We start from the raw sequence: 12,629 nt of genomic DNA, 5'->3' as shown, positions 1-12,629 counted from the left end.
CACCACTGTTGCCTGGTGCACCCACCCCCCACCCCCCTGCGACCCAACCCTTCTCTCTCAAGGACGCCTCCCTGGCCACCTTCCCGTTTCATCACAAGCTGCCTTGATCCTCACTTTAATTAAAAGGAAACATCCTCCTGGAGCAGTTGGGCTGGATTTTCTTTTCCTCCTTGGAACATTTGCTCAGCCTCTGAGCTGGAGCCTGGTGTCTGGTTAATTGAAAGTTACAGATGAGCAAGGACATGGCCCACTTGGGAGGGGACAAGGAGAGACACAAGCTGGTGTTGGCTTCAAGCTTTTCCTTTTCTGGTGGGGAGGGAGCAGCTGTGCCCCAGGCTGGCGGGGAGAAGGTGGGGCAGGGCCTACAGGTGCCAGAGCGGGCCCCTCCAACCGCTGCAGACCCTGATGGAGGTGCCAAACATATCTGAATTCTAAATTACTGCTGTGCTCACTTTTGACAGAAAAATGACAAAGTAGAGCAAAATAAAGAGCCCAGAGTGCCCTGGTTCTCCCACCAGCTGGAGACCCTCATCACTCACACCTGGGTGTGTACAGCCTTGTGGAACTTTTTGGACACTTTGTACAAACAAATGATTTTTATTGCCCCCCTGTCCTTATTATAAAAGTGACAGATGTTTGCTGTAAACAGCTTGGAAAATAGTTTCTAAAAGTATGCAAAAGTTTTTAACCATCCACCCATGATGTCATACCCAGAGACTGAGTAGAGAAGCAGAGTATGGAAGATGTCGGCACAAGTGTGGGGTCTGGAGTCATCTGAGGCCCCTGGCCTTGGTGAGGGACTTAATTTCCAATGCCTCAGTGGTCTCATCTGTGGAATGGGAATCATACTGCAACGGCTATCTCAGGTGCTGTTAGGAGCAGGAATGACATCACTTTGTATCCTGCCAAGCCCTGATCAATTAATTTAGCCAGTATTGCTGCACACATTGTTAACCCTTAGGGAGCCTTCCTCCAGGTATATACAGTACAGTACAATGATACTGAGTATACATGATTTTGTATCCTGTTTATTTTTACTGATCATTGAATTTGGGGCATTTTTAGAAGAGTGACATTTTCCCTTTTCTTTTTCTATACCATTTCTAATGGCTGGCGATGTTTCTTGGGCTGCGGGTGCCACCATTTATCCCACCAAGCCTATTGTTGAGTTTCTAGGTGGATCTTTTGTTGCTGTTGTTAATTTTTAATTTTTTTGGCAGCTGGCCAGTGTAGGGATCCGAACCCTTGACCTTGGTGTTATCAGCACCTTGCTCTACTGAGTGTCACCAGCCAGCCCATTGTTGCTGTTGTTATATGTAATACTGCAAGGAAATTTTTTGAATACACATTTGGGCCAGCATTTCTGAGTGTTTCCTGGGAAAGATTCCTTGACGTGGAATTGCTGAGTCAAGAGGATTACACATTCTTACCATATATTATTACCAAATTATGTCCAGAAAGTTTTTAGAAGTGAATTTATGGGTTGTCATATATCTATGAATGTGTTTATTTCCCTGCATCCTTGTTGATACTTCCAATTATGACTTTTTAAAAGTTTTTCAGATTTAAAGAATGAGGACAATCTCTCTGGTTGCTTTAGTTATGAGGTGAAAAGATGAATATTTTGGTATTTGGTGATGAGTATTTGGTAGTTGAGAGAGCAAGTTTCTCACTTCTTTGCACCTCTGGTTCCTTCCCTGTAAGGTGGGAATAACTTACGTGACATCTATTTCATAGGGCTGTTGTGAAGATTAAATGAGTTAATACATGTGAAGCTCTTAGAGCCTTTCCTGGTAAATGCCAATTAAACCTTAGCAGGTATCTTTGTTGCTGTGGCTGCCAAATTCCACAGGCATAATTCAGGGCCTGTCTTCTGAAGGAAAGAATACTGTGTAATTTTACACAGGTCTCTGGTCCTCTCTGGTCCTCGGTTTCTTTATCTGACAACTGGGGCTGAGAATGTCTGTGCTGCCTGCCCTGGAAGGTTGTTGGAAGAACTGAATGAGGACTTGCCTTCCCAGAGCTGGGCACATGTGAGGAGTTACTGACTCTCTTCTGGCTTGATGGGTCTCGGAGTCTGCAATGATGTGGGAACAGTCCAGGAAGGTTTCCTGGAGGAAGGGCACCAAGCCGAAACTTGAGAGAGAAGTCGGAGTTAGCTGGCTGGAGGTAAGGTGGGGGTGCTCCAGGCAGAGCAAATGGCACATGCACAGGGGAGGGGCATCAGGGTTCGGGGAAGTGTACAGGGACTGGGCTCATGGCTACCCAAATACAATTGGGTTTTGTTAACAAGGAAGAAGGGAGAATGGCTGATGGTGGGCAACTCCTCAGGGTTAGCCCCACACTTGTTAGCTCACCAAGATCTGCTGAGCACCGGCTCTACCCCACACTGCCCTCAGGAGATGCCAGGCTGGCAGCAGGAGGTGGACTGGTTCACAATGACAACCAACAACCTGGTGACAGCTATTTCACAGAAGTAGGTGCAGAGAGGAGAGAGCAGCCTTCCAGCCTTGGGAGAGCTGGCCTGGGATGCAGGGAAAGAGCATGGAGCCACAGCTCTATGACCACGACAGCTATTTCACAGAAGTAGGTGCAGAGAGGAGAGAGCAGCCTTCCAGCCTTGGGAGAGCGGGCCTGGGATGCAGGGAAAGAGCATGGAGCCACAGCTCTATGACCATCCTGCTCTGTGTTGAGAAATTCTCCTATGTCTTTCTGTGCCTCAGTTTCCCCAACAGTGAAATGAGGGCTCTTCTTGTTGGGGTTGCCTGTGATTCTGCCCTGTTCAGCACCTGCAGGACCTGAGCTTCCCTTTGGCCTTCCCTGTCTGGCTCAGGATGCTGGCAGCAGCTCCATCAAAGGCTTAGCCAGCCAACTGTGTCTTTCACGGGTCTCCAGAGACCACCTGTGCAGGGAGGAAAATGGGCCATGTGGGATCTGAGCGCCCCCATGGAAAAGAAGAGTCTCCTGTACGGCTGTGAGTGGGGAGCCGACAGTTGCTTCCCCATCTCATTTGCTCCTCGTTATGCTCCCCTTGGGCCTTGGCGGGCCCAGGGAGCTCAGGAAGCAGGAGGGGCTGCTGCTGCTTCCACCAGGGTAGGAGGAAGCAGGACCCCGGCCCAGCCCCTCCCTTCCTCGGCAGCTGGGTGAGTTGGAGCTGAGCCCCCACCAGGGCCCTCCCATCCCTAAGGTTCTGACCTGGGGTGCTGGTGTCAACTCAGAAGAGGCAGGGCCGAGCTAAGAGCCTAGCCCTGAGCATAGAGCACATGACATACCAGTATGTGCCCCTGCCACGTAGCAAGTGCTCAGTAAATATTCTGTTGAATCAATTTTTTCGAGGACTGATCCTGGGCTTTGGGCAAATCACTGCTCCTCCCCAGGCTTCGGGTTCCTCATCTACAAAAATGGCAAAGTAAAGAAAAAGGAGAACAATAGAGCAATCTCTGTCCTACCCTCCCAGGGCTTCCTGTGCCCAGACCGTCAAGGAGTGTCCGGCACCTGCTCCTGTCCTTCTCTCTGCGCAGGGCTAGAGAGAAAGGGGCTCTAGAGCGGCGGGGCTCAAAGTGAGACCCCTGCTTGGCAGCATTGCATCATCTGGGAACTTGTCTGACGTGCACATGATCAGGCCTCACCCCAGGCCCCCTGAAGCAGGTGACTGGGACACAGTCTGAGAAACACTGATGTCACCAGGTAATGCTTACACTGCTGGTCTGGGGGCTACACTTTGAGAACCACTCAACCCTGGCTGCAGGTTAGAATCACTGAGGTTTTAACAAATCTGAAACCTCGGCACCCCCTAAAGATTCTGACTTCATTGATCTGTACTGTAGCCTGGCGGGTAGGGGGATTCTAACCTTTAGCCAGGGTTGAGAACCATTGCTTTAAAAGTTTGGGGGAATGTTCTGTCACTTAGTTTTCTCCTTACATTCATTTGTGTGTACATTTGTTTATATCTGCTTGTTTGTTTTTTGGGGGATTACTGTTTAATTGGCCTTTAGGTACTCTCGCTTGCTCATTCATTCATCTGCCTGTTTCAATTCACTTGTTTATTGAGTCTTTACAACGTGACAGGCACCTGCTCAGTGCAGTGCTGGGGAAACAATGGTGAGCAAAACAGTCCCTGTCCTCATGGGGCTGACAGTCTAGCTGGAGCGGAGAATGGGAAGACAGCATATCAATTCTGTGTGCTTGTGCCCAGCTGGGCAAGTCCAGGGGGCCGGGGGGACAGGGCCCCAGCAGGGGAGGGTTCTGGGGAGAGGGTGCTCCAGAAGGCTGTAGAAGCAAGAGTAGTTTACCAAGCAGACCAGAGGGTGGGGAAGGGCACTCTGGCAGAGGGCAAAGCCAGAGATAACAGCCAGGTGAGTGTGCAGAGACCTAGGGGCAGCTTGCTGTGGCTGGAGGGAGGAGCCAGATCAGACAGGGCCTTGCAGGGTGTGGCCAGGAGTTTGAACTTGATCCTCAGTGCCTTAGGAGGCAGTTGCAGGATTTTCAGCAGGGGAGTCTCCAGACCTGACTTGTGCCTTAGAAAGAGTTCTCGGCTGTATGTGGAGAATTGGTTGGAGGGTCGAGAGTGGAAGCTGGAGACCAACTAGAAGGCCACTGCAGCCACCAAGTGACCCATGGCAGAGGCCTGGGCAGCGGGAGGTGGAGAGGAGAGACCTGATTGAGATATATCTGGTGGGGGGAGAAGTCACGGGTGAGGGTCCCACATCACAGACTTGTGGGGTCTGGGATGGGAGAGCTGGGTGGGGTGGAGGCTGAGAGCCTGGGTCTGGCTGAGGCTGAGGAGGTGGGACTCTGAGCATCCTGTGGGCTCTCAAGCCCCAGATGAGGGCCAGCTGCAGGCCCCACGTGACCATGGTTAGCCGGATTGGGGGTCGGCTCCCTTGCTTTAAATAAGTCTGAGGCCATTGTTTTGTTGCAAAGCTTCAGCTTAAAAATACTCTAAGTGCAGGGGCCAATTTTTAAAATGAATGTTTTAATGGGCCAGGACTTGGCAACACACCCCTGGGAAATGTTGCTCCTGGGGTGGGGGTGAGGTGGGGGTAAGGAAGACAGCAAAGGCTTGTCTTCAGGTATCTAGTGTCCCAAATCTCCTCCCACTGGACCAGCTCGGAAACCATCTGCTGCCAGCAGATCGTAGACTCGGCCCCTCCCAGGTGTTCAGCACCTTCCTCTCACCACTGTTAAGGTGGGGCCCTCTGCTTGCACACCCCCAGGCACGAGGCGCTCACGCCCTGCCAAGGCAGCGTGTTCTACTGCTGGGCAGTCCTGACCATGAGAATGTGCTTCCTTAGATTAGCTGGGGCCTGTCTCCTGGGGTCCCCCTCCCACCTGACCCTCTGGGGTCATAGAACACTGCACCTCTGCCTGCCTGCCTTCCTTCATTCAATGTTTCTTGTAAAAATTTTTTTTAATTAAAACAAATGTTTTCCTTCAATGTTTTTTAAAGCAAGTCACTTCATTTCTCTAAGCATTGTTTTTTTAAATCCATAAAATGGGAGCAATTAGATCTACCCCGTGGGTTTTTATAGGTATTAATGACATAGGGGTTAGGCGGGGCTTAGCTGCTGTGTATTGCAAAATGCTGGCTCTCAGGAATAGGAAACCAAAAGCAGATCTCTTTTGAACACTGGCAGGTGGCAAATGTGCCAGGAATGGGGACACAAAGACAAATGAGACACAGTCTCCCCCCACATCCTCCAGCCCCCGGAGGGCTCACAGGCAGTGTGGGAGACAGGGCAGGGAGCAGTGGAAGGAGGGCAGGGAGGGGAGCTCTGAGCACAGCGAGGAGCCGCGGACCACGCAGGGCGGGCAGATCCCGCAGGGCTTCCAGGGCACGACTTCTCAGCAGAGACCCGAGAGAGGAGTTTGCCACACTTCCAGTGGTGGACGTGTGCATGGTGGGAGGGGTCTTGGTGCTGAGCAGAGACTGTGTGTCCATCTCCCCATCCCCCCACTGCTATGGGAATCCCCATCCCCCACCCTGCATGGCTCTCACCAAAGGAAGGTATTTGCCACACTTCCAGTGGTGGACGTGTGCATGGTGGGAGGGGTCTTGGTGCTGAGCAGAGATTGTGTGTCCATCTCCCCATCCCCCCACTGCTATGGGAACCCCCATCCCCCACCCTGCATGGCTCTCACCAAAGGAAGGTAACATCCCGGTTCTTCCTAGATTGTGTTTGTTTAAATAATTCTATATTTAGGAGTTGTAAAACTAGAATAAAGAGTTTCTGTAGGGGCCGGCCCGGTGGCGCACTGCTACAGTGCACCGCTTGGGAGCGCAGCGGCGCTCCCGCCCGAGGGTTCGGATCCCACATACAGACCGGCCGCTCACTGGCTGAGCGAGGTGCGGGAGCAACGCCGAGGGTTGTGATCCGTTGCGGGTCACGAAAAAAGACAAAAAGGAAAAAAAAAAGGAGTTTCTGTAGACCTTTTACCCAAATTCCCCAAATGTTATTTTTCCACATTTGCCTGCTTTGTCATTCTCTCTCCACACACACAGTACTTATGTATATATATATTTTTTCTGAATCATTTGAGAGTAAGTTGTAGACATGATACACTTTATCCATGAATACTTCAGCATGCACTTACCAAAGGCAAGGACATTCTCTTACATAACTACAGTGCCTTGATCAAAATCAGGTAATTACTATTACATAATATTATCATCACATCTACATATCTTATTCAAATTTCACCTATTGTTCCACCAATGCCCTTTACAGCAGAAGAAAAAAGATTTTTCTGGTCCAGGATCCAATTCACGATCACGCATAGCATTCAGTTGTCATGTCTCTTCAATCTTTGTCTCTTATGACCTTAACATTTTTCAAGGGCATAGGCCAGTTGTTTTGTAGATTGTCCCTCAAACTGAGTTCTCGGATTGTTTTCAACAGTGTTTCTTGAAGTGATAGGCAGTGAACTATCTCTGTTTGCTAGAATGCAATTTCTGGTCACCAGCCTAGACTTCCTGCTTTGGAATGTCTGGGGTGGGGCCTGGGGGTCAACTTTCTGTCCAGCACTCTATAATTCTTACGTGCACTGCTGGTTTAAAGCTTTCTTCTTCTGAAGACCGGGTTCAGGTTCTTCTGTTTCCTGGGCATCTGGGCTGGTGGGTGGTGGCGTGGTCCTTATGCGTTAGTCTGGAGCCCCCTGCAGGCTCACTAGGTCGGAGCAGGACTTCACCTGCACAGGGGCTGGCAGAGGAAATGGGTTAACATCCCTGAGCCTCCAGTGGGAAAGGGGTAGGAGCTCCTCTGCATCCATGCCATGGGCTTTTCCTGGTCACCCTCCTGCCATAACTCTACCTGGACTTAGATTTTTGCCTTGTGCCCTGTGCCTGTCTCTGCCCGTGGAAGCCACTTTGGTGCAGTGGAAAGATCTGAGCTCAGGTGTCCAGTCCCATGACTTGTAGCTGTGTTGCCTTGGGGGAGTTGCTTTCCCTCTCTGAGTCTGGTGATACTCATAAATGGAGATAATAACCTGCACCTTTTGGCAGATTTGTGGTGGAAAGTACACAATGTTCTATGAGAAAGTGCTGGACACATAGAAGACATTCAGGGAAGGCGAATGTCCTTTCCTTGTCTCCGCATTCCTGTAATTTGGAGAACTGTTGTAGCGTGTACAGTTGGCTTGCAGCCTCCAGCTGCAGTGCCTTTGGGGTCCACCACAGTGTATGGGCCACGTTCACACACTCCCTGGCAGCTCCTAGTCAAGGACTGAGCGCAGTGCAGGTCCTAGGGCCTGGACATCTCTCCAATGTGCAACTCCTCTGATGACAGTCTTTGTAGGGGGGCTCTGTTGGTCTGGCTGAGACTGTCCCAGCACTGCACTGTGGCCTGAGGCTCTTCCTACCCAAGCCTCCTTCCTTTCCCCTCTCCTTTCACAGGTCTGGCTGTCAATGTGGCCGGAATGTGTCCCTGCTTGCTCCTGCCCTTCCTCCCCTTTGTCGTTTAAAGGCATTTTCCAACAAATCTCTTGCATTTCCCCTTCTGTCTGTCGTCTGCCTCCTGGATGACCTGAACTGACCCCAATCTCAAGCAAAACACCAACACACTCTCCCGACACCATCAGGTGAAAACTTTGCTGGAGCCCCATCCCTCCCCAGACAATGCTGTGATATTATGAGAGTTGTCCATCACGGTTGGTCTCCCTCCCGTGGCCCATTAGCACTTTTAGTGCAAGAAAACTTTCCTCCAAAAGCAAAATACACACAGTCCTTAGTTGTACATGTGTTGTAATGAGACATTCTTGTTGGTAAATTGTCCTCCTCCATGTTGGAAAGCCCCTGTGGCTTTGTGATATATATATATATATATATATATATATATATATATATGTATATGTATGTATGTGTATGTATGTGTATATATATATATTTTTTTTTTTTTTTAAATACAGCCTATTATGTATTTCCCATTATAAAAATTACAGCCATGTCTGCAACACAGACAGGTGCTAGAAATTGGAGTGAAGGCATGTGGGGAGCCAGTGTGCACCACATGGAAATGGCAAAGGGACCTGAAGGGACATGGCTGGAGCACTAATGTGAGGATCATCTGCACCCCATGGGGTTGTCCTGAGAGTTAAATGAGAACACAGACAGGTGCTAGAAATTGGAGTGAAGGCATGTGGGGAGCCAGTGTGCACCACATGGAAAGGGCAAAGGGACCTGAAGGGACATGGCTGGAGCACTAATGTGAGGATCATCTGCACCCCATGGGGTTGTCCTGAGAGTTAAATGAGAATATGCTTAGGAGTTAGTCACTGTCATTGTCATTGTGGTTACTGCTACTACCTGGCTCCAACACCCGGCTTCTCTAAGCATCACTGACAAATGACAAATGATAATCAGCAATGACAAATTTGGAATTCAGGCTCAGTGAGCCTGAAGAGTGTCCCAGGGAAGCTTCGATGAGGATCATAACAGGGATGGCTTGTGAGGACAGAGAAAGGAGCAGCTGGCACTATTGTGTGGTCCCAGTCACCAGAACGGCCCAATCTGAGCGTCCGCTATGTGCTAGGCCCTGTTCTCATCACCTCACGCCTGTGAAGGTGTTAGTCCTCAACACTGTGCAGAAGATGCAAGAAGAGGTGGCCACTGCTCACGCGTTGCCACCCAAGTGAGGCACTAGACCAACACAGGGCTGGCAAAGGAGGTGGCTGGACATGGTGTCGTTCCCCTTAGCTCAAAACCCATCTGGAACTGTGAAAGAGCTGGAGTCGGAGAAGCCAGGAACTGGAAACCAGGCAGAAGACGTCTTTGAGAGAAGATAAATGTACTTATACATCCCGTGATTTAGTTGCTTAAGATTTAATGTGTATTTTCAACACACATAACATAGTGTTGATATCTATCCTCAATATTGCAACAAACTCTTCCAAACAAATAAGTCACAGTAAAAACAAGTTGCCCATGAGCTGTAAAGTCACAAAATGAATACAAAAGGCCAAAAGCACATGAAAAAAGTCCAGACTCACTAAAATTCAAAGAAACATAAGCTCAAATTTAAGACATCTTTAGCTGAGAAATTGAAAAAAGATTTTTTAAAATAACAAGACTGGTTTTGGAAGGGGCGTGGAGAAAAAATCACTACCATATACTTCTGGGGGCGATGAAAATGGACACAATTTTTCCGGGGGACAATTTAGCACTAGGTATGCGTGGCCTTAAACATGCACAGACCTTTTGATTCAGCAATTCTGCTGCTGTGTGTTTATCCAGAGAAAAATAGAGATGTGCACAAAATTTAAGCTTCAAGTCTGTGAGTCATTTTCCTGATCTTTTCTGTTAGTTAGATCAAGGGTTGTGGTCACCCAGCCTGGAAAATGTTTGCCCCTTGAAGCAATCTGCAAGCTTTGGATTTAAAGAAGAGAAATACAAAGTCTGCAGCCAAACATTTTGCAAGCTGGTGTAGATACAAACCCCACCTGAGGCCCTGGGCTTTTGCAGGTCCCTGGAGAGACTAAGGGGGCATCCAGAACCTCTTTTTCCATATTACAGAGAGCCCAGAAGAAATCACATAATTATCCACCACCAGGGTAAACTGGGGACCCAAAATGCCACATTGCTTAGCTTTTGCTTGAAGTGATATCAGCTCAGTGCTGTCGCCCTGGTTACCTCATGCTAATCAGGAGCTCTAATTAGCATTCACATCTGATTAATGAAAAGGGGGGAAACAGCTTAATTATTAAGCAACAGTTTGGTAGACAAAATCCTTCAAAACACAGTGCTCTGGGTGGGTCATGGACCTGGATTCAGGAGGTCCTTCTAAGGGAACATCTCGAGAACGATTGCTGTACTGACACCCACTATTTTTTGAGTGCTCAGTTTGGGCTAGGCACTGGGCTACGTGTTTTCCTTGTTTTAACTCATTTCACTTTAATGACAATTTTGTGAGGGAACTGGGGCACAAAGGGACTTAAGCAATGTGTTCAGAGTTGCGTAGAGAGTGAACTGCAGAGCCAGAACTCAAATAGAGGACTGTGTCACCCCAAAGCCAGTGCCCTTGATGTCTGTTCACTGCCATTCCCTGGCTGTCTGTCCATCCATCCATCCACTCGTTCATTTATTCATTCATTCATGTATTTGTTGAGCTCCTACTCTGTGTCAGGGACAGTTCTGGGCATCTAGGACCCAGCAGTGAGCTAGAAAAAGTCCCCATCCTCCTGGAGCTTCCTCTATAGTGGGGGGAGACATGAATAAATTGATAAACATGTGAGTGATGAGAAGAAGAAAAATAAAGCAAGGTGGGGGGCAGAGGGAGATGGGGAGGGCGTTATTTCAGCTGGGGTGGTCAGGAAAGGCCTCAGTGAGGAGGTGACAATTGAGCAGAGACCGGATGAAGGGAAGGAGCCAGAGGACGAGCAGACCACGTAGGAGGAAGATAAATTCTAATTCAGTGCTGCGGGTGCTTCTCCGCCTCCGTCCCTGGACCTTTGCTCGCTCTGCCCCTCTGTTTTTCTCACCTCTGTTCCTCATCCTTCCTCTTTGGGCAGGCTTGGGACCATCGTTTGACCAAAGTTCCTGTGGGTAAGTCATCCTGTGATTCCCAGCTTGGGTGGCTCCTTCCCCAGCAAGTCATTTCTGACCTTCCAGACTAAATCAGGTGCCCCCTTGGTGACCGTGCCACCCTCAGCATGGTGAACAGTGACTGCAAAGGTCCTGTGGCAGAGACAAGGTTAGAGGGCTCAAGGGACAGGGAGGTGGCCTGTGTGGCAAAGTGCTGTGAATGGGGGAGTGGGTGGTATGCACAGAGGTCAGAAAGTCAGACAGTGGTCAGGTCATGGAGAGCATCACAGGCCAGAGTAGGGAGACAGAACTTTTTTCTAGATGTGTTGGGAGAAGCCATTGGAGAGTTAGAACAGGGAAATGGCATGAACTGCTTTGTATTTCCACAGATCACTCTGGCTGCCTTTGCAGTATGGATCATAAGGGGCAAGGCTGAGGGGGAGGCAAGTCAGGGGTCTGTTGCTGTGGGCCAGCCAAGCAGCAACAGTGGTCTGGACAGAGTGGAGGTGGTGTTCCTGACTTCCACCTCTGCGTCTACCCAACAACAGCCCAACCATGGACCAGCTCAACCCATCTCAGACACCCCCAGTTCCTCTCCATCCGCCTTCCTGATTGGTCCACCACACAAAGGACCTGCTTCAGAAACTAGAGCAAATGAGGGCAAGCATTAGGAAAGCCGTGTCGAGGAAGGGCTCTCTAAGGGCTGATGAGATTGTGCCTTGCTCTGGGGGGCCTTTGCTGTGTTTGCCTGTCCAGCATCTGTTCCCTCCTTTCTCCTTTGGGGACCCACCTCCCTCTGATTCTCCAGTCTATGTGCTCGAGTGTAAAAGATTCAGTCCCCAGCTCAAGAGGTGGCCAGGTGACCAGGCCTGGCCAGTCAGCTCATTCTGTCCTCTTGGCCACATTGATTGGTTGGAAGGTAGGCATGTGTTCTAGACTGCTCCAATGAGACTCAGTCCCAGGACTGTGACAGAAGCATTAGGGACAACAAGCTCACTTTATAATGTAGTTGCTAATCTGATAGGATATAAGCCTGGAGCTGCTGGAAGTTATTATTATTATTATTATTATATTTGCCATCATTAAGAGTACAGTCAGTCTGAGAGTACAGTCAGTCTGAGAGTGAAGCCAGGGCAGAGAAAAGCAGAGCTGAGGAGTGAGAGAGACTGACTTCTGATGCCATCCTCTGAGCAGCTGGATCTAGCTGTGCCTGAAGCTATGACCCCTGGAAATTTTTATGAATCAACAAACTCTTTTATGCTTAAGACAGTTTGAGTTAAAGTTTCTGTCAGTTTCCTAAGGAGGTAGTAAGCTCCTTGCGATTATTTCAGAGGAGGCTGGATGGCCTTTCTTTGGATCCTTGCTATGTAAAGTGGGGGCAAAGGAGCACATGAGCAACACCTGAGCACTTGTTGGAAATGCAGAATCTCAGACCTCACCCCATACTTACTGCAGCAGAGTCTGCATTTTGACAGGATCCCCCAGGTGATTCCAATGCACTTTGCAGATGGAGAAACACTCCCCTAAAAACAATTCAAAGGTCAAATAGCACTAGATGACTTTTCCAGTTCTTTGCAATCCTGAGCCCTCTGACCTGTTTCCAAATTTCCTCTGA

This window comes from Galeopterus variegatus, unplaced genomic scaffold (assembly GCF_000696425.1).
Source record: "Galeopterus variegatus unplaced genomic scaffold, G_variegatus-3.0.2 Scaffold8800, whole genome shotgun sequence".
In the NCBI taxonomy this organism is placed as follows: domain Eukaryota; kingdom Metazoa; phylum Chordata; class Mammalia; order Dermoptera; family Cynocephalidae; genus Galeopterus; species Galeopterus variegatus.
This window is presented reverse-complemented; position numbering follows the sequence as displayed.